Below are 21456 nucleotides of genomic sequence, written 5' to 3' on the forward strand. Positions count from 1 at the left end.
CATATACAGCAGTTCAGACAAAATTAGATGCAGCCGTGGGAGCAAAAACAAGCACCTGTGTATACTGGTGATAACTTTAGTTCATGGCTTTCGTCGCCGCGCGGGGTAGCCGCGCTGTCTCGGGCGTCTTTTCACGGTCAGCGGGGCTCCCCCCGTCGGAGGTTCGAGTCCTCCCTCGGGCATGGGTGTGTGTGTCGTCCTTAGCGAAAGTAAGTTTAAGTTAGATTAAGTAGTGTGTAAGCTTAGGGACCGATGACCTCAGCAGCTTGGTCCCAAAAGACCTTACCACAAGTGTTATAACTTTCGTCGTTTTATGGTTCAAATGCCTCTGAGCACTACGCGACTTAACTTCTAAGGTCATCAGTCGCCTAGAACTTAGAACTAATTAAACCTAACCAACCTAAGGACATCACACACATCCATGCCCGAGGCAGGATTCGAACCTGCGACCGTAGCGGTCGCTCGGCTCCAGACTGTAGCGCCTAGAACCGCACGGCCACTCCGGCCGGCTCGTCGTTTTAGATTCATCTGTTCACTAACTGTTTTGCAGTTAGAAGGCCTTCCTTATAAAATGTCGTCACTCTCCCATGTACACCGGCTTGAGGATATAGGAGAGTATACACAACACACCAGTTAAGTATAATTTTTAAGCTGTCTTCCGTATCATTTTCGTGCGCTCATGACCCGAGACCTCAAATCAGGATTAACAGTTCATTGAGTTAATGCTACTGTCTCTTGCACAACTTAAATTGATGATGCATTTTTACGACAGCGGAGTACGCCTTTTGGATCCTAAAGAGTTGAGAATTTCGCCAAATATTACAGTGTCTGACCAGTTTCATGCTACACTATATGTTAAATGCACGTACAGCATGAACTAAGCTGTATATTTCCATACATACTCTACGCAAATACAATGATTAGTTCTTGTAATGGAAGGACAGAAAAGCTGCTAGTATTCTTTATGAAGAACAATCCAAGCTAACTGTACCAGATCCGAAGAGTTAACAAACACATGCAACTTTTCAATCCAAAACAACCATGGAAAGTTAATGACACGTTTGTAATTGCAGAGTAGTGATGGTTAGGAAGTAGAAAGCAAAACGCCTGTGTTGTAACTATATAGGGTGGAGAAAAATCTACATCTATATGACTACTCTGCAACTCACAATTAAGTTTCTAGTAGAGGGTTCATGTAGTTAACTCGAAGCTATTCCTGTAACGTTCCACTCTCGAAAAGTGCGCGGAAAAACGAACACTTAAATCTATGATTGTGAACTCTGATTTCTCTTATTTTATTACGATGATAATTTCTCCGTATGAAGATGAGCATCAGCAAAATATTTTCGCATTCTGAGGATGAAAGTTGGTAACTGAAATTTCGTGAAAAGATCCTGCCACAACGAAAAACGCCTTTCAAAAATGGTTCAAATGGCTCTGAGCACTATGGGACTTAACAGCTATGGTCATCAGTCCCCTAGAACTACTTAAACCTAACTAACCTAAGGACATCACACAACACCCAGGCATCAGGAGGCAGAGAAAATCCCTGACCCAGCCGGGAATCGAACCCGGGAACCCGGGCGTGGGAAGCGAGAACGCTACCGCACGACCACGAGCTGCGGCCCGAAAAACGCCTTTTTTTTATTGCCAATCTCTTCGCGTATCATATCTTGACACTTTCTACCCTATTTTGTGATAATACAAAACAAGTTGTCCTTCTTTGAACTTTTTCGACGTCTTCCGGCAATCCTGTCTGATCCGGATCCCACATCACACAGCAGTACTCGAGAAGAGGACGGACAAGCGTAGTGCAGGTAGTCTCTTTCGTAGACCTGTTGCATATTCTCGGAATTCTGACAATAAAACAGTCTTTGATTTGCTTTCCCCACAACATTATCTATACGATCGTTCCTGTTCAAGTTATCCGTGATCTGCACACGTTAGATTTGAGGCCGCGCGGGATAGCCGTGCGGTCTCAGCCGCCTTGCCACGGTTCGCGCGGCTCTTCCCGTCGGAGGTTCGACTCCTCCCTGGGGCATGGGTGTGTATGTTGTCGTTAGTGTAAGTTAGTTTAAATTACATTAAGGTGTAGGCCTAGGGACCGGTAGCCTTAGCAGTTTGGCCCCATAGGAACTTACCAATTTCCAAATTTCCCAGATTTGTGTACTTTGTCGTGTAACCGAAATTTAGCGGACTGCTTTTAGAACTCATGCTGATGACTACACAGTTTTCATTATTTAGAGTCAATTGCCTCTTTTTGCACCATGCGTATTGTATGTTGTCTAAATCATTTGGTTTTGATCTTCTGGTGACTTTAAGAGACAGTAAATGACACCCTAAGAGAGTTGATCAGATTGTCTCCTAATCGTTTATTTAAAATACGAACAACAGGTGGCCTGTAACACTTCCTTTGGAAACACCAGATATCACTTCTGTTCTACTCGATGACTTTCCGTCTGTTACTACAGACGGTGATATTTCTAATAGGATATCACAAAGTCATTCGCATAAGTGAGGTGATACTGCGTAAGCATTTAATTGGATTAAAAGTCGGTTGTGATGAACTGTGTCAATAACGTTCTGTAAATCTAGAGATATGGAATCAATTTGAGATACCCGGTCAATAGCACTCATTAATTCGAATAAAGAGCTAGTTTCACAAGAATAGTACTTTCTGTATCCGTGCTGATTATTTGTCAATAAGCCGTTTTCTGCGAGGTAATTGATAATGTTCGAACACAGTATTTGTTCCAAAATCCCGCTGCAAATCGACGTCAGTGATGTGGGTCTGTAATTCAGCGGATTATTCCCATTTTCTTTCTTGAGTATGGCCTCTGCAACTTTCCAGTCTTTAGGTACACATCTTTAGTCGGACGAGAGGTTGTACGTGATTGGTGAGTATGGAAATATTTCATCGACATATTCCGCAAGCAACCTAACTGGCATACAATCTGGGCCGGAGAATTTGTCTTTATTGATTTGAGTCGCTACGCTACATCGAGAGTATCTATTTCTAATAACATGCCTTAGTAAGTAAAAAAATGAATAACTTTACAGTGAGGCCAGAACAGGATAGGGGACTCGAAGCGGACATTTCTCACACAATCACAGGCCGGAAAGGCACCGTAGTGGAGCTGCGGCCATGAAATGACATCCGGCCAGCGACGAGCGCGCTGAAGTCAGTAGTTTCAGCTGAACACTCAAAAGCTAAGCGCACTTTAAATTCCTGTCCTCGGCTTGTTACGTTAGACGCGAATATTGGTTCAGATGGCTCTAAGTACTATGGGACTCAACATCTGAGGTCATCAGTCCCCTAGACTTAGAACTACTTAAACCTAACTAACCTAAGGACATCACACACATCCATGCTCTGGGCAGGATTTAACCCGCAACCGTAGCAGTAGCGCGGTTCCGGACTGAAGCGCCTAGAACCGCTCGGCCACAGCGGCCGGCTGACGCGAATATTCTGTGGTATTTATTGGTTAAAGCTGATAATTGAACTACTCTACAAGTACCGTAATATTCATCTGTTATGATAATAAGCTATACTGCAGAAACGGCACTGCATTAAGATATCCTACATGTGGTGATGGGAGGTGAATGTTACAAATAATTAAATCTAAAGGCGACATATTTTAAAGTTTGTTAATATACAGAGAGCATAAATGAACCCTCATCGTAAAGAGTACAGTAGATTAATAAGTGTAATCTAAACAATGGTGAAAAAGAAACTAGACATTAAATTTGAAACACTTTTATACTCATGTCATGTACACTACTGGCCATTAAAATTGCTACACCAAGAACAAATGCAGATGATAAACGGGTATTCATTGGGCAAATATATTATACTGGAACTGACATGTGATTACATTTTCACGCAATTTGGGTGCATAGATCCTGTGAAATCAGTACCCAGAACAACCACCTCTGGCCTTAATAACGGCCTTGATACGCTTGATCATTGAGTCAAACAGAGCTTGGATGGCGTGTACAGGTACAGCTGCCCATGCAGCTTCAACACGATATCATAGTTTATCAAGAGTAGTGACTGGCGTATTCTGACGAGCCAGTTGCTCGGCTACCATTGACCAGACGTTTTCAATTGGTGAGAGATCTGGAGAATGTGCTGGCCAGGGCAGCAATCGTACATTTTCTGTATCCAGAACGGCCCGTACTGGACCTGCAACATGCGGTCGTGCATTATCATGCTGAAATGTAGGGTTTCGCAGGGATCAAATGGAGGGTAGATCCACGGGTCGTAGCACAGCTGAAATGTAACGTCCACTGTTCAAAGTGCCGTCAATGCGTACAAGAGGTGACCCAGACGTCTAACCAATGGCACCCCATACCATCACGCCGGGTGATACGCCAGTATGGCGATGACGAATACACGCTTCCAATGTGCGTTCACCGCGATGTCGCCAAACACGGATGCGACCATCATGACGCTGTAAACAGAACCTGGATTCATCCGAAAAAATGAAGTTTTGCCATTCGTGCACCCAGGTGCGTCGTTGAGTACACCATCGCAGGCGCTCCTGTCTCTGATGCAGGGTCAAGGGTAACCGCAGCCATGGTCTCCGAGCTGATAGTCCATGCTGCTGCAAACGTCGTCGAACTGTTCGTTCAGATGGTTCTTGTCTTACAAACGTCCCCATCTGTTGTTGACTCAGGGATTGAGACGTGGCTCCACGAGCCGTTATAGCCATGCGGATAAGATGCCTGTCAATTCGACTGCTAGTGATACGAGGCCGTTGGGATCCAGCACGGCGTTCCGTATTACCCTTCTGAACCCACCGATTCGATATACTGCTCACAGTCACTGGATCTCGACCAACGCGAGCAGCAGTGTCGCGATACGATAAACCGCAATCGCGATAGGCTACAATCCGACCTTTATCAAAGTCGGAAACGTGATAGTACGCATTTCTCCTCCTTACACGAGGCATCACAACAACGTTTCACCAGGCAACGCCGGTCAACTGCTGTTTGTGTATGAGAAATCGGTTGGAAACTTTCCTCATGTCAGCACTTTGTAGGTGTCGCCACCGTCGCCACCATTGTGTGAATGCTCTGAAAAACTAATCATTTGCATATCACAGCATCTTCTTCCTGTCGGTTAAATTTCGCGTCTTTAGCACGTCATCTTCGTGGTGTAGCAATTTTAATGGCCAGTAGTGTATTTCACAACAAATGCTCCTAACTCGTACCTCCAACATCGCCATTAGGCTGATAACCACGCCGCTTAGTCGGGCAAAACGGCACTGCTAGACACACTCGAATAACATTCGCTTACCGGACAAACTTCCGCACATTTGTCGTTGATGGGCTGTCGTCTGCTGGCCAATGCTCCACAACGGTGCCTTTTCCACCTATGGTTATCCGGAAAATTTTGCTGGATTGGATGTCCACTCTCCTACTTGGTCTTACCATTGGGTTGTCTTTCTCCACCCTGTACCACGTAACTGAGAGAGACGATAAAACGAACTGAAGAATTATTTTCCCCTCAGTAGGCTTCTATTTTACGTTCGGGTTGTTCTTTGAGATTTAATGAGGAAAAAGCAAATTGTTCACCAAAAATGATATGCAAAGCAGCATAATAATTACACTCCACACGACCAGTGGAACAGGTGGTAAGCGATTGCACACTAAACCAGTGTCCACTCCTGGGATGAAAGCTGTGCTTCAGAGAAGGACAAGTATCCCATAAGACGTATATGTTTTTTCGACCGCTGTACTTTCTGAACAATGTATTAAACAGGCTTTTATGTTGAAGACTAGCGAGAAGAATGCAACTGCCTCGAAGTGTCGTACAATTACTTAAAAAAAACGAACCACCACAGCCGTATCATCAAAGAAATTTATCTCAGACGACTAGTTTCGGCGCCTTGGTCTACGTATCACACAACTCATGTAATACTGGTTGTCTTGGACTGCATACAACTAGTATTATATGGTTTCTAAGACACGTGGGCTAAGGAATGAAAGTACTCTTTTGGTTTATAGTGAACCTGAAGATAGCGTAATTGTTGCGCCGAAACTGGTTGTCTGAAATAAATTTCTTGGGTCATAATGGCTGTGGTGTCTCGTTATCTTTATTCATATCATCAGCTGCTGACCCACTTCCACAACAATGACGGATTTCCACAACTTAAATTACTTCAAAGGCTGTTTCATAGTGGACAAGGAATGCTAATGTGTCTACGATGTCAGTTAACGAAGCATATCAGGAAACGCTAGTTCCGGGACTAATTTATGGTCTAAATTTTTGAAACCCACATGAAGATTGCACTACAGAAGTTACATAATTGCTGAAATGTGTTAGTTTAGTGACATATTCAGATGATGTGCTATGCAAGGTGACTCAGGATGGTATATTAAATTGTCGTCAGGCTGTGATTAGTGAGTTAGAGGAATAGTTTCCAACTGATAAGGTGGTTTTATCATCGCAGACGACATTCACATATTGCTGAGAAGCAGACTAACCTGAAATCACGAAATAAGTTCACAGGCAGTATGCAGGAAGAGTAGTAACCTTATAGCTAGATGCACTGCTGGCCAAACACAAACTTCACGCTTCATATAAAAGAAGCAGGCGAAAGACGAACAAAGGTAATATGGAAAATTATCAACGTCGCAGAGAGGCCATTTCGACAGTTTTTTGGAACATATCACCAGTTAAGGCTTTACTTGTTGTAGAAAATTGTGTGAGCGTATAGACGCATAAATTGCACTTAGCATAGCTAGTTTTAGCCCTCAGTAGAGTAGAATGAGAACTTTGTTAAGATTAAGCTCTACTTTCTCGTTTACATCAAGTTGCACCTACTGATCGCTTTGGGGCCGTTGTCGTCTGGACTTGGAGCTTTCTAAATATACAGGTATCTAAATCATTACGCATGCCAAGAGGGCTCTACTACTTGTTCTTTGTGAGCATATGTACCGAAAAGGACAAACTGACTCCGGACATTTTGCCCGAAAAGCCAGAGGTCTGAAGTACGTTAACGTCGGTGAACGATGAAACTGTTACTTCTGTGTCTGCGATCTTCTATGAGATGTTAACATGGGAAGCAGTATCGAGACAGCAAGAACATATGGCTGGCTGAAAAATCTCTATCTCCAGTTCTGCAGTCGAATGGCCTTGAGCAGCGCTGATCGCTCGGGCCTCTACTTCATTCTGGCTCTGGTATCGCACTGGCATACTCCTATCTTATTTTTCAGGTGCAACAATAAGATCTATTACGCAACGCGAATTTCGGTCAGTCCCAACTAATCTCTGAGATAAAAGCTGCTCTTGAGTGTGATGACATCTAAGTGTTTCAGTATCAATTGCAAAACATACTTCATTTATTTGCCGTTCTCCCTCACTCCCTCACTTTCATACAGAGTGTATAAAAAACGCACTGACAGCGGATAAGTGCAGGGAGACATCTAACGAAGATTCGTTGAAACGTTCCTCGTGCAAATCCTGAGGGCTGCGCCGCTGATCTTTCGAGGCGTACTTATGTCGTCACAGCATGACGGTGCGCCGACCTTCTAGAACGCAGTGAACGGACCAGCTTCATGGACCCACTGTGCAGCGACAAATTAGGTCACGGTGCTCTTGTTGCGCGGCCAGAGTGGTCAGTAGACACCAGTAGACTGGCACGGTCAATATATACAACCTTTGGAGACTCCAGGCGTTACTCACATGGATATGGTTCTCTGGGTTGTCGCATCCGTTGCGCTCGAATCTCCTGGATGCCAGAGCGTGTTCAACAGTCCGTGAGCCGCTCTTCTATCGATTTCCGTGATAGACTTTAAAAAACTACTTCGACGACACAGTGTTGTGCAATAACACAAGAGAGGTCGAACAGTATTATATGAAAAATTTGTTTTCTTGAAAATTGCCGAATTACTCGTGTAATGTGTTTTGCCTGCCTGCAATATCATTATTGCGAGTAGTTGACTACTTCATACGTATGATTACAGGGCCTCAGGAGCCCTCATACGAAACATGTCTAGCACCATAGCATTAATTCATTCACTTTCCTTCATCCATTCATTCATTCGTACATTGTATTCTGTAGATTCCATCAAAAAGGAGAATATCCAGAGCACATAATAACAAAAAGTAATTTTCAGAAACTTAATCTGTACACTGTATTAACAGTAAGAGGCAGTGTTCTGCTTCATACCGCATGTGCTTACTGCAATTAAGTTTAACCAAGTAAGTTAGCACAAAGCTGCCACTTGGATAATACCTGCTGCTTCTTCAGTTTTATTCAAAAGCTGTTGTTTATCACCTAATGGTAGCTTAGTATTTACAAGGAAACATTTGCACTGTTTTCGAAAAAACAACAGGGGCCCGTTTACAATAATTACTTGCCGTGGAGCTATACAATGCACATTTATGCTTCCATCCAATTACCGAGCGAGGTGGCGCAGTGGTTAATACACTGGACTCTCATTCGGGGGGACGACAGTTCAAAACCTCGTCCGCCCATCCATATTTAGGTTTTCCGTGATTTCCTTAAATCTCTCCAAGCAAATGCCGGGATGGATCCTTTGAAAGGGCATCGTACGTTTCCTTCCCATTCCTGACACCATTCGACCTTGTTTTCTGTCTGTAATGATCTCGATGTCGGCGGGACGTTACACACAATCTTTCTTTTTCTTTCTTGCCATCCAATTTAACCGAACTTTTTAAAACCAGTCTACATAACTTGTAGAAGACTTGGCTAATAAGGTGAGTTTCTGATTTTCTTTTGAAATGGTAGTGGGTCTTAATTTATTGTTTTCTTTAGGATGGAAGCTCGTTGAAGATTTCTGCCCTAAAAAAAATTGTTCAAATGGCTCTAAGCACTATGGGACTTAACATCTGAGGTCATCAGTCCCCTAGACGTAGAACTACTTAGACCTAATTAACGTAAGGACATCACACACATCCATGCCCGAGGCAGGATTCGAACCTGCGGCCGTAGCAGCCGCGTGGTTCCGGACTGTAGCGCCTAGAGCCGCTCGGTCACCACGGCCGGCAGCTTCTGCACGAGAAAGCCGGAATACGTTAGCTCCACACTGAGCAGCAGACAGTCTTGTACTGTGATTGTGCAAATGACAGTTCACTCGAAACTCGTTTTTGTTATCAACAAAAGATACCATTAAGGAGCAAACGTACTGCGAAGTGAGTTTAAGAGTTGCAAGGTGTTAAAAGACGCCTTTGCAGGACGTGTTATTTTAGACAGCATCAGAGTAGTCGCTAAAAACGTACTGAAGACCACATGTGCTTTATATAAAACCACATGGCAAACATCTCTGAATAACATATCAAGTTGCTTGTCTCAGAGTCCTCTACAGCGCTACGAAGATATTTGACCGTTAGTCAAGAACACATTGTCAGCTTTTTTAGTAACTGGCAACCTAAAAGCCAGACTCTTTTAAGCGCCCCTACGGCAGCGTGCGCTGGCAACTGGAACAGTGCGGGAGCCAGCATCGTCGTGCTGTGAGCGGTGATGGTGCAGCTGATAGCCCTGCTGTAGCTCAGCGCCGCTCTCCCTACAACATAACAGCAGCGGCCTCCACGAGCCACGCGAACAACGCGTCTTCATCATACCGCAGCAGTGTCAAGAAAAATCCTTATAGTCCAGACCGTAGGCGTCAAAAGCAGCGTCTACTTATTTTCTAGCCTTCGTCAAGCATACTGATCACAAGTAACCTATTGATAGACTCTAATATGGGGTGTGTCCAGTCTTAACTTTTGTGATGTGTTGAACTGTTGTTGTTGTTGTGGTCTTCAGTCCTGAGACTGGTTTGATGCAGCTCCCCATGCCACTCTATCCTGTGCAAGCTTCTTCATCTCCCAGTACCTACTGCAGCCTACAGCCTTCTGAATCTGCTTAGTGTATCATCTCTTGGTCTCCCTCTACGATTTTTACCCTCCGTCCTGCCCTCCAGTACTAAACTGGTGATCCCTTGATACCTCAGAACATGTCCTACCAACCGATCCCTTCTTCTGGTCAAGTTGTGCCACAAACTCCTCTTCTCCCCAATTCTATTCAATACCTCCTTATTAGTTATGTGATCTACCCATCTAATCTTCAGCATTCTTCTGTAGCACCACATTTGAACTATGGTGAGAAAACTTACGGTGATGTGTCTGAACACCTGAAGCATTGGCAACAAATTCCCACTTAAGAGCCGAAACCAGAGCTGGTAGTGATGTTGGATGCTGTGGTCTGGACTGAAGTCAGCGCTCTGAGTCATCCAAAGGTTCTCCATAGGATTAAGGTGGGACTCTGGGCAAATCAGTCCATTCCATGAATGTTACCGGTCACAAACTATTGACTCACAGACGGAGCTATGTGACAGGGTGCACTCTCATGTTGATGCAATCATCGTCTGCGAACCGTTCCTCTGCTGCACGCAGCACACAACGGTGCGAAAATATGTACATATACTTCCATATATAGCTTTTTCTTGACCACAATAAGGGAACCACGCCGTAACCCCGAAGAAAACTCCAGTGCCACAACACCACCTACTCTGTACTTTACTGTTAACACTACACACAATGGCTGGTAATACTCTCCAGGTGTTCGCCAGATCCCGACCCTTCCATCGGATTCCTACAAGGAACAGTGTGATTCATCACTCCAGACACTCATTTCCAGTCATCCACAGTCACGTGGCGATGCTCTTTACACCACTTCAAGCATCACTTAGCATTGCCCAGAGAAACGTGTGGCTTGCAAGAACCTGCTCCACCACTGTATCCCATTCAACTCCCTACGCTCAATCATTGTGATATCTGTACTGCTGGTAGCACTCTCCAACTCACGAGTGATTCCTTAGACAGATTTCATGCGTTTTTACAACCACCTCCCGCAATGTTCGACGGTTTCTGCCTATCAGTACATGAGGTCTGGCTGGTCTTTGTTTAGCTGTGTTTGTTCTATCGCGTTTCCACTCCATAATCACATCAGCAATAGTCGACTTGGCCGGCCACGGTGGCCGAACGGTTCTAGGCGCTTCAGTCCGGAACTGCGTGACTGCTACGGTCGCAGGTTCGAATCCTGCCTCGGGCATGGATGCGTGTGATGTCCTTAGGTTAGTTAGCTTTAAGTAGTTCTAAGTCTAGGGGACTGATGACCTCAGATGTTAAGTCCCATAGTGCTCAGAGCCATTTGAACAGTCGACTTGAAGGGTTTAAATGTACATGATGGCGTTACTCACGTGACGTCCAATTAAAAGTTCGAAATCATTGAGCTCTTTCTGACTGATCCAATCTGCTGTTACTACTTTTCTACTGACAACACAGTATTCCTCGAGTTCTTTTATACTCACAAGTCCGTGTCTCGTGACATCTGCTGGTCACTTCCGTATTGTATATTGGTGTCTGGTTACTTTAGATCAGATAGTATAACTTAATGCGCGAAGGTCCTGGCATCTCCTCAGTCGATGCCACTACAGGTCTTCAGCATTATTTCCCATCTGAGCTACTCTTCGTCTGAGATGATCTCAGCCACATACCTCCGATCTTGTTTTCTCAGAACAGATGACACATTCGCCATCTGGAGCAAATACTTCTGCTCTCGGTGCTATTGGTACTTGAATAAACTGCATAATTCACATTCTCGGCCGCATTTTGGTTTATTTCAACGGGGTACCGGTTTTGTCTATACAGTCATCTTAAGATGTTAAAGAGCACAGACGTACAGGGTGTGTAATCCTCAGTTTGCTTAAATATCGAAGTCTACTGCGAAGGTCCTAGTGGCACTTCGTCACAGTGGGTACTACTTATTCAAATTTTTGAAAAATGTGACAAGAAAATTGAAATAATGTATATTTCTAAACCAGTGGAGAGCATGACCAATAGAAGAAGCTATACAACCACATTTTCCAAAATAAATGAAGTTTGTTCTATGAGAAAAGTCAAAGAAACCTCTAGAAACTACTTACCTGAAGAGTTGTCCCGAAGGAGCACTGGTACTATACCAAAATCACTGAAACATGTCTAACTATTGTACGTGGCTTGTTCCCAGGCGTACCAGCTGTGCGTATGTGGTCACTTCTGCCTGCACACTTGTGACTGACAGCAGTTTTAAATTCTTCTACAGTGCTAGTGAACACTAGTTTCAATGAAATGCAGTTTCGATTAAATATAGCTTCAATATTAAATATGCATTGAGTTCTCATGGCCAAAGTGAGCTTTCACCTCATCTCCAGATAATTCAATACAAAATAACCACAGAAATGTTTCGGAAAATTCTAATAACGAATAATCATTCTCGGCATCAATAGAAGTACAGACAGCGACACTGATTGTTATTTGTACATATGTGTAACTGTTGATTCCTCAGTATGTCTTCGAAGAGCACATCGCAACTTTCCTAAGGTTACTGCAGTTTGTCAGAGACAATCAAACATGGGTGAGGCATTGTTCACATGTCAAACAGGTCTCAGCTCTAAGACTCGAGGGCTTGCAAAAAGCAATGGTGGCAGTTTTATCACAAATTTCAGGCACACATTCGTCATCGCTTTTACATTAATTTGCAACCTTGCAAGTCTTTAAGGTCTGCAAGAGGTCTCCTGCCGGTACCTCACTTTATGAGGTGCAGGCTATCAGCATATCTTGGCATGTTATGTTCTACTAGCTTGAGCCCTACATTTCCTCTGGGTGCTGAGTGACAAGAGACAAGTGACAAGCGAGGTCGTCTGTCCAGTTGCGCTCTACGCCACACAGTGTATGGTGATAACAACGAGCACTAGACGACTTTGAAAATGCATGTGCACTACGGGACATCACAGGGTTGTGCAGAGTTTTCGAGCTACAGTTCTGTTGTTTAGTCAACCAGTTCGCTCGGTGGAATAATAATGCCGCTAATGATGAAATTACTCTTAACGTTCCATTGGTAGGGCTAGTGCTAAATAACGTGGCATTTTCGTCGTGAGCGCTGGACTAGTCCATTCGTATGTTCCGAAGGGGCGTCCGCCACAGTTGACTGTCGTTTGCCGAACTGTGAACCCCGAGTGCTCTCGCCATTGCCTCTTTACTACATAGCAATGTACCACATAGTCTTCTGTGCCGCATAGGAGCAGCGAAAGTTCTTTGTAATCAGACACACGTAGCCGGCCGCTTTGGCCGAGAGGTTCTAGGCGCTTCAGTCCGGAACCACGCGGCTGCTACGGTCGCAGGTTCGAATCCTGCCTCGGGCATGGATGTGTGTGATGTCCTTAGGTTAGTTAGGTTTAAGTAGTTCTAAGTCTAGGGGATTGATGACCTAAGATGTTAAGTCCCATAGTGCTTAGAGCCGTTTGAACCATTTTCAGGCGCGATTATAAGTAACGCTATTCAATTTTTGTCAGGAGAGGCAAATGAGGAAGTAAAAATCTCAAAAAGAATGCTTGAAAGGATTGCAGAAACTACTAGTTATTGCAGTCACCCAGTAAAGACACTAGACAATTAGGAACAAAAAGTACGTACAAGTACTTGCCACATTATCACTATAAATAAAAGATGCAGATGCAGGAGAAAGAAATTTTATTTTTAGGTATTATTACCGAAAGGACTGTTGGAGGAATGATGTATAATTTCCGTGTGATACATGTTCTTTATTTTACATTGTCAGTATTGTATGATGTAATATTACCCACTAAGCTAAATTTTACTTCTTTCTTGTTTTATGAGATTTCCTTTTGGCTTTGTATGGTTGTACTTGTTTTGTGTTGATTTATCCTTTGTTTATGCAACTGTTCCACTATCGCCACATTGGAATTACTCCAACTCTGAAACCGGACTGCACAAACGCTACAGAAGGTGACGTCAATCACATCTTCTTTGCATCTGCAGAAGAGGAGAGGCCCAGACTATTGTTTTTCAACAATTAAGTCATCTGAAAGTCGAGTTTGTTACAAGCGCCGCCATTCTACTTTGAGTAATTCCACACATAATAAACTGCTTTTTACATTTTTACAAGCTGTCAAAATACTGGGAACTACACTACTGGCCATTAAAATTGCACACCACGAAGATGATGTACTACAGACGCGAAATTTAACCGACAGGAAGAACATGCTGTGATATGCAAATGATTAGCTTTTCAGAGCATTCACACGAGGTTGGCGACACTTACAACATGCTGACATGAGGAAAGTTTCCAACCGATTTCTCATACACAAACAACAGTTGACCGGCGTTGCCTGGTGAAACGTTGTTGTGATGCCTCGTGTAAGGAGGAGAAATGCGTACCATCACGTTTCCGACTTTGATAAAGGTCGGTTTGTAGCCTATCGCGATTGCGGTTTATCGTATCGCGACATTGCTGCTCTCGTTGGTCGAGATCCAATGACTGTTAGCAGAATATGGAATCGGAGGGTTCAGGAGGGTAATACGGAACGCCGTGCTGGATCCCGACGGCCTCGTATCACTAGCATTCCAGATGACAGGCATCTTATGCGCATGGCTGTAACGGATCGTGCAGCCACGTCTCGATCCCTGAGTCAACAGATGGGGACGTTTGCAAGACAACAACCATCTGCTCGAACAGTTCGACGACGATTGCAGCAGCATGGACTATCAGCTCAGAGACCATGGCTGCGGTTATCCTTGGCGCTACATCACAGACAGGAGCGCCTGCGATGGTGTACGCAACGACGAACCTGGGTGCACGAATGGCAAAACGTCATTTTTTCGGATGAATCCAGGTTATGTTTACAGCACCATGATGGTCGCATCCGTGTTTGGCGACATCGCGGTGAACGCACATTGGAAGCGTGTAACCGTCATCGCCACACTGCCGTATCACCCGGCGTGATGGTATGGGGTGCCATTGGTTACACGTCTCGGTTACCTCTTGTTCGCATTGGCGGCACTTTGAACAGTGGTCGTCACATTTCAGATGTGTTACGACCCGTGGCTCTACCCTTATTCGATCCCTGCGAAACCCTACATTTCAGCAGGATAATGCACGACCGCATGTTTCAGGTCCTGTACGGGCCTTTCTGGATACAGAAAATGTTCGACTGCTGCCCTGGCCAGCACGTTCTCCAGATCTCTCACCAACTGAAAACGTCTGGTCAATGGTGGCCGAGCAACTGGCTCGTCACAATACGCCAGTCTCTTGATGAACTGTGGTATCGTGTTGAAGCTGCATGGGGAGCTGTACCTGTACACGCCATCCAAGCTCTGTTTGACTCAATGTTCAGGCGTATCAAGGCCGTTATTACGGCCAGAGGTGGTTGTTCTGGGTACTGATTACTCAGGATCTATGCACCCAAATTGCGTGAAAATGTAATCACATGTCAGTTCTAGTATAATATATTTATCCAATGAATACCCATTGATCATCTGCATTTCTTCTTGGTGTAGCAATTTTAATGGCCAGTAGTGTATATCAAGAGTCGTTCATGTTTATATGTATAGTTAATTCTATTTAAGCTCTGAACGCTTGTATCTCTATTGTTCCTATTCTTTTCGTTTTATTTCTTCAATTTGAGATACCAGAACAATTAACTCTGCTAAATTACTCTGCAAAAGTTTCACTCTGCATGTCAGACACCTTTGCTAATCATTCATGTTATCATATTTTTCTTCTATTTGTTCCTTTAAATTACGTAAATTTATTGTTCAGTATCTTACATGCAAATCAATCAACAGCAGTGTTTCATATCCCTTTGTTAAATTTGTATCTGTTTGCTCTCATATTATGTCATCAGTTTACATTTCGTACTGTATGTCAGTTACTTACCTTTTAGTTGGGTTAAATGGCCATTGGCTGCCAAAGGCCAAATAAATAAACATTTCTTTTTCGGTACTCTAATAGCAAGAAAGTATTGACTTCCAACATCTATATTTGTTAGAGTATTGGTCCTAATGACGAACGCTATCATTATGGTCATTTTCACACTCGCCACCTATAGCTTACGAGTTATGCGAGTTACGCATCTGTGCATAGGTTTCAGCTGCCAAAACCAACTCCCCTATTGCGCGATGGTCGTTCACAACGGAAAACTCGCTACTACTGTTGACCCCCCACCCACTGTAGCCCCAGTATTTTGTGCACACTGTACCTCAGCCGTCAGGGGTATAGGAGTAGCTTAGGTATACAAATGCATATAGAACTTTCAGTATCTTCGACATGACTTGCCACTTTTGATAACTTAGAATCAAAATTATTAATGTGAGATTCCACAGCATGTTTTAATTCAGATCTGAGGTTCATAACATCACGCTAAGCTTGTTATCAGCAGATTTTACTTCTTTCTCCAAGCTGTCGCACTGCTACTTATTACATCTCGTATCTCCCTTAAATTTCCCTCGAACGCTTCCAAGATGGCAGAAAACTGCTTTGCAGCCTCAGCAAACCAAACTTCCAACACTTGGAATTTTGTGTTGATTTTGAGTTCAATGCTTCCGTTTCCAATATCATTTCTCCAAATTTAACTTCACGTTTTGAATTTAAATCTTCAAATTTTGATTTTATACCCAAGCCATGAATTTAACATCCCCACGTAATTTAAACTGAGATGTCATGGATTAGCTTCAGTCAGCTCTTCCATACCCGACCTACAAGTTACAACTCACTAGGTTCCTGCTCTGAACAACGTTCACTTGGCGTTTTATAAGTTAGTCTGCCATGGTTGACAACACAAACTCACAATACACAACATGCTGTTGCTGCCTGTATTTGGCTTTTTTAGAAGTTCTCGTGGTAGCTTGCAGTGTGTGCTGATGTAAGCCTCCAAAATGAGCACTGATCCGGTCGTGGCACTGGATCAGTGAGTTTGGATGTCTGCTACTGCCTCTGTGAACTGGAACACAATGTTAAGTCCTGGACTTATGACTGTAGTGAAGTGTTGTCTCGTGCTGACGAAATTATGACTGCATTTATGCGAAATCTCGAACAGCCGCTGTGTTGGCTGCAGTGTTGTTGTGTCTCAGACACCAGGCGATGTCTACTGCCGCTCACTTTTTTTGTTTTTTAAAGTCATCCAAGCGCTCCATGCTACTATCCACAGGTCTGTTCACTAAATTTCAATAAATTATTGATGAGCCCTCTTCTGCGAGATTTGACTGCTCATTGCGTATTAAAACTGTTCCTTAAGAGGGGAACATAAATGTAGGATCGGATTTTACCCGAATTTTTGCCTGTCACTTATCATCTAGAGTCCAATCGCACATCACTGCAATACAGTTTTCCTTTTGAGATGATAACAAGTTTATAATTTCCTTGCGGACTTGTTAGCTGTGTTTTAGTTAAAAGGATGTAGTTGGAGCTGTTTTTCTTTTTTTTACCAAATGTGCTAAGCAAGACAATCATTATGTTTGAATTCTTCTTGTTTATTTACTAAAATTAGTTTATTATTAGCACTAATTATTTCTGTCACTTTAGCAACAGTCAGTTCACAAAGTCAACTCAAGGTTCCGTTCACAAATTGCGAGCAACTGTTCGAACTGTTTATGTGCATGAACAGACTTTCCAATACAGCTTTACTGCTTGTGTATAGATGAACTTGCTGAATGATCAAAGCTTCTACTATCACACAAGATGTAAATCTTCTAAATTGAGATGTGTTGTTGTGGTCTTCAGTCCTGAGACTGGTTTGATGCAGCTCTCCATGCTACTCTATCCTGTGCAAGCTTCTTCATCTCCCAGTACCTATTGCAACCTACATCCTTCTGAATCTGCTTAGTGTATTCATCTCTTGGTCTCCCTCTACGATTTTTACCCTCCACGCTGCCCTCCAATACTAAATTGGTGATCCCTTGATGCCTCAGAACATGTCCTATCAACCGATCCCTTCTTCTAGTCAAGTTGTGCCACAAACTTCTCTTTTCCCCAATCCTATTCAATACCTCCTCATTAGTTATGTGATCTACCCATCTAATCGTCAGCATTCTTCTGTAGCACCACATTTCGAAAGCTTTTATTCTCTTCTTGCCCAAACTATTTATCGTCCATGTTTCACTTCCATACATGGCTACACTTCATACAAATACTTTCAGAAACCAAATTGAGATGTACACTTGAAATAATCAGAAACTTTCACTGTGCGGCCGATTGCCACTCGGCGTCCCTCAACCAGACGTCTTGACAATTTCAAGTCTCAGACACAAGACCTCCAGTCGAGGATATGCAGCTCCTGCTAAACACGACATCTTGACTCTCTCAAGTACCCAAACGAGTACCCTTCATATCTTACATCAGTTCCCAGCTAAACTACGCCATCTCCCCACTAACCCTTCAGCTTGTCTGTTATTGGCTGTTGTCTCTGTAGTGTGCTGTATATGCCATTCCATCTTATTGCCATACAATAAGTTACAAATCTGTAGAGCTCTGAGCCTATTGGTCAACATTAAAAAATGTTATTAAGTAAAAGTTATATCATGAAGGACATTTAAACACTGGTTACTACGATCCTAGTTATTATATATTTATTATGTCTAACATCTAATATAAAGCTTATGTTACCACGTATAATTTCACTTACGTGTATCAATTTTGTTATTAGACTGAACACATATGTGCCCTGCACATTTTAAAGATAATTACTGCCATTTGCGTTCCAATAACTACATGAAAGTTTTTTAAGAAAAAGACAGCCACTCTAATGCTGTGTGCACCAACATTATTTAAGCCTTTGTGGGTGCCCTACCTTGAGTTGATGTGTTAATATCCGACAACATCTCTTTGTGAAGTGTTACAATATGTGGAACTTTCTGGCGCCTCTTCTTTCTACGATGTTCAACTATTATGGGAGTTTTGGTCCCACGCAAGTGGCCCACTGGTGCCTGTTCAGCCTGCGTCGGTTAAGAACTCTGAAGTCATCGATCTGCATACGCCTTCTTGAGACGTCGATCCTGGCATTTAATGGTTTCCACACGCTGACGCTATTACATCGAAGGCGCGTCCAGTATCCTATGTTAAAATGATGAAATGAATCTAACCTAGTCAGGGGCAGAAATTTATAGTACTTGCTGAAAAATATTCACAAAGACACGTGAAGAACCAACAACTGACTCATTTTATATTAAAGAGTCACACAGTACTTCTTTTTCTTCTTTTTGATGTTGCCTCAGTGACTAAATATAGTATAAATGAACATCTTATGTCATAGAAAAATTATATATGTTGCTTATTGCAAATACAAATTAACAACTGAAATGAAGTCGACAACTCTGAAATAATACATAGGGAAACATGCTTTCCCGATTTTTAAAAAAATGCGATAGGCTTTGTTGGAAAATCTGCTTGTGTAAATGAGGTACTCTAATTATAGGCCTTAGTTCTTAATATTAAATTAACTCCTCCTTGTCTGTAAATCACTTGCACCTGATGTGAAAAATGAAATCATACACTGCTAGAAGCAAATTGCTCCACCTTCAAAGACCGTTCGGTTTTACGACGATTGAAGTGATATATCATATCACATAGTGATATTATGTAATAAAAGCAGAGAAAATCAGACAGGCGTTTATTGGAATATTCAAAGAGTCACATCAGTATGCAGTAAACAACAAATCTCCTACCTCTGCAGGCTCCGACGCAGAGACGTTTTCTTACATGTAAATGATTATGTGAGAGACGAATGGTGTGCTGTGATGTCCCAAACATATTAAAACTGTTACTGCAATTTGTCAATGGTTCGGGCTGGATGTAAAGGCTGCGTAATTTGCTGCCCCACCACGTGCCAGAAGGACGGTCTGAGGCTTTTGGTGCCCAGGGGAGTTTATATGGTGCCTGCAAATTTAAAAAGCCTAGTGGTCGTTAGGTTCCATATAAAATTGCTCTCTCTACTACTAAAATTGCTCTCTCTACTACGTGAATGAAGCCGAAAAAGGATAATATAATTACGCGGTTTGTCTGCCCTTCAGATATGATTCGACACAGACACGCGTACTTAGCACAAAGGATATTCTTTAACATCTGACGTGATTTACTATTGTTATTTCTTACCACTGAAACTCAATTTTCATCTCATAAGCATCATATAGATTACTCCCAGTAGTAAGGACAAGTATAATATTGCGGATGCAGTTAAGAAATGTAACACTTGACTGTCCATAACTGTTAATACAGCGTTCCGATAAAACATTGTATTAATACGGCCAACAACTTCTGATCAGGAATTCTGAAGACAAACTTATCTTCTGGAATCTGAAAACAGATTATTAATGTAAAAGAGATCCTTTATGGTTACGAGAACTGGTTATCATCGAACTAATGATTAAGCAGAAGCCACGAGATCATATCTATTTTTGTTCGTATGCAAGATATTAGTAGAAGGCCTCGCGATTACTCTGGATCACCATCGTGAAAACTGTACGTCATTTAATTATTTGATGAAAGGAACGAAGTATGAATAAAGATATGAGATTTTCTTTTGACTTGTGATTATTAACTCCCAATAAATACACAGCTTTTTACATAGGACAACAAGATTAACGTTACATGAAACACGTGGTACACACATACAAAGACCAACGCTTCTGCGTTGTCGTGAAATATACGAAGTGTAAAAATCCTTTGGTCAATGGAAATGAGCGTTTGGCGTCATTGGGCGGGTGGCCCCTTACGGGGTAGGTCTGGCCGACTTGGTGCAGGTCTTACTACATACACGCCACATTGGTCGACCTGCGTACCGGATGGGGACGGCAACACAACACCCAGCCCCTGAGCCGAGAGAATCCCCGACCCAGCCGGGAATCGAACCCGGGCCCGTATGACGGCAATCCGTCACGCTGACGACTCAGGTATTTTTTTCCCCATTTTGTTCGTTGTTGATTGTTGTGTTTGGTCGTTGCGGACGTCACATGACAAACGTTCAAGTTCGTTTGTAGATCCTCCCACTCAGTTTTTCTATTACCGAGGCCAACCAGCTCTCTGGCCGAACACGCTGAGCTACCGTACCGGCGCTATCGAGGCGGACCTATGGTCAATGAAATACCGGCTTGCTAAACTCAGTTACATACCAGTGCAGAACGGAGGTGCCCCCACACTAATAGTACTCAAGACTAACACACTGCTATTCATTCTGCTTTGGAAATCATGGAATATTACTTTTCCAATATGTCCCACCAAGTCGTAAAAAAAGGAAACATTACCATGGATTTCAGGACAGACGTATGGAAGGATATTGTGTAGAATATTCAGTATCACCTCCGCAATACAAATCGTAAGCTGTTTACAGACATCGCTCTCCATCTTTTTCAGGAAAATATTCAGTACAGCCACGCTCAATATTCAGTACAGCCACGCTCAAAAACACTCCTTGACTCCAGAACAGCTCAAACGGAATAGAACGATGAAGAAGGCTTACTTCTGTTTCAAATTTGTAAGTCATATAGAGCGTCTAAGTGCCCTGATTACCGAGGGTGCTCTCGCTTCAAAGGTCGTAAACTAGGAAAGCAGACATAGCACCAAATATACGTAAAATCGATCAATAAGTGCAGATATGACAGCAACGGTTGCTCTC

This window comes from Schistocerca cancellata, chromosome 1, assembly GCF_023864275.1.
Source record: "Schistocerca cancellata isolate TAMUIC-IGC-003103 chromosome 1, iqSchCanc2.1, whole genome shotgun sequence".
Taxonomy (NCBI): domain Eukaryota; kingdom Metazoa; phylum Arthropoda; class Insecta; order Orthoptera; family Acrididae; genus Schistocerca; species Schistocerca cancellata.